Here is a 2,500-nt window from a genome sequence, read left to right on the forward strand (position 1 = left end):
CATATTGTGTTTCTATCTCACTTCAGCTAAACGGCAAATCTAGTGTCTTTCGCAGATTTTACGCCAATAAAAAAATAAGAAAAGAAAAAGAAGAATAAAAACAAATCGCACACTCGGTCTGTTCACAACTGAAATCAGGAACATTTGTCGTACACGTGTTCCGTTATGAATAAACACACAGGCCTTTCAGCGCGAGATTGTCTTTTCCGCTGGCATTTAAAAAAAAATATTTTTATTACTATTTGGATTTCAGCAAAGGACGAAAGCTGTGGGAGATGCAAAGTGGAATAATAATTGGCAGTAATTTCAATCGTAATTCATAATGCACATCTTACATAAGAATTCTAGTTCCTTAAATTATGACACGCACGATGGAGAGAGAGAGAGAGAGAGAGAGAGAGAGAGAGAGAGAGAGAGAGAGAGAGAGAGAGAGAGAGAGAGAGAGAGAGAGAGAGAGAGAGCGAGCAAAAGAAACAGAGAGAGAGAAAAAAAGAGAGAGAGAGAGCAAAAGAAAGAGAGAGACAGAGACAGAGAAGTGGAAGACGAAGGGGAACAAAAACAGATACAGAACAATAAGGACACACTATCCACCTATCCAAGCGCAGAGGGACAACAGACGAATAATCTGGGCGCTTCTGGCAGTCCGTTCATTCATAAGGTCACATGACGTTTGGCGCTGAACAGGTCCTGACGTGTGTATAGTACGGGTTGAAAGTCTTGCCTGGATACTTTCGTCTTGTGAATACCGTGGATATTTATAGCATGGTAATAGGGGTAGGCTGTATGTAAGAGCTAATTAGTGAAAAAAAAAAACGAATTTCAGATGTAAATGAATGTGAGCACTAGTAATGAGTAGATGATATTCGCTGGTTGAATTAATTAACTGGCATTATCAGTAATAATGATGTGGAACGCCCGTAATTATCAGACCTTGAGCATAAATATTTTTGATCATTACATGACAGTTTCATTACCCTTTCATTCTGCACCAGCTGATGGAAAGGGCGGCGGTCTTCGCAACAGGAGGCGACGAAGACAAAACAAAGCACAGACAAGGGACAGTCAGAGAGAGGTGAGCATTTCCATCTTATCCTGAAGTACAAGCAAAGGAGTTTGAAGACATATCCCAAATCAATCAGCGGGAATTCCATAGGCTTCGAATCCGTAAACAAATTCTGAGTGTTTGTGCCAATGTCTTAAAAAGTTGCGGTTTCTTTAACTCATTCCTAGTTTGGAAGAACAAGAAAACAAAACGCTTCAGATGTACATGGTGTATTTTTTATTTTATTCATTTATGCGTTAATTTGATACATTTAGTTACTCTGTTTTCGTGAAAAACGCTATATAAAAATGATGATTTTTCATTAATTTATATTACGCAAGTACTTTGAACCTTCTTTCTCTGTCACTTTAACTATCTATCGGCCATGTTGTTAAAATTGGGCGAGGTGCGACTCAAAGCATATTCATTATAAAGACGTGAATATACACAGAAATATATGCATATCTATTAGTTCAGATATGCCTATCTACAGGATAGATAGGTCGATAATTGTATATATATCAGATAGACAGATATGCATCTATTTTTGTGTACATGGATGTCCGCATATATGAATATTCATTGAGTCGGTCCTCCCACATTATTAATAAACTGCCGTATATCTGTTTATCCTTCTATATGTTATTCTATTTTTCTTTCTCATTTGTCTTATTTTCCATTCACTTTTTTCACATGTCACATTTTCACATGGCCTATAAAAAGTAAATCCGCGTATGTAACAGAAACGGAAATAATTTCTTATATCATTTATCTTTCTTGCTCGATGCTTGCGATATATGATTTTAAAATGTACTTCTTCGGTTAAAAATGTACCCTCTAAAACCTCTGCTTAAATTTATCTAAGGTCTTGAACAGGATTTTAAAACAGGATATTCATTAGTATAACAAAACATTTCCTCAAATACTAATTATAATATAATTTTGTGTGTTCCCGATAAAGTATTAGCATTTCTGTAATTTTCTCGACGTTATTTTTTCCCCCAATATCAAACTCCATCATTTATTCTTCAATTAATGCACAGGTGTTCCTGCGCAGGTACTATTTCTCTTACAATAAATGATAATAATAATGTTTAAAACAAGAATGAATAAATAAAGGCACAGATGTTTTTCCTTATGGCATCCGAAACCCTTATAATCAAAGGTTAATCCATAACGACACAGATTACGATCCTCTTCAATATTGCCGAGGGGGGAGGGGGGCCACCTGCACCCCCCACCCCCCCCACACACACACCACCCACACCATCACCACTGCTTTGGAGCGAGGGAGGAATCGGATTTGATATTGTGGGACTCATTTCTTACTTAATCAGGCGAAAAAGAAATGATAATGATGATTATTATAATGATATGATTAATAATGATGATAAAAATGACAGAAAAACATGTTCGGTCTCGTCGCAACTGAATGCAGGAACAGTAGTTGAAATGTAG

The sequence above is a fragment of the Penaeus vannamei genome, chromosome 6 (assembly GCF_042767895.1).
Source record: "Penaeus vannamei isolate JL-2024 chromosome 6, ASM4276789v1, whole genome shotgun sequence".
NCBI classification, from domain to species: Eukaryota; Metazoa; Arthropoda; class Malacostraca; order Decapoda; family Penaeidae; genus Penaeus; species Penaeus vannamei.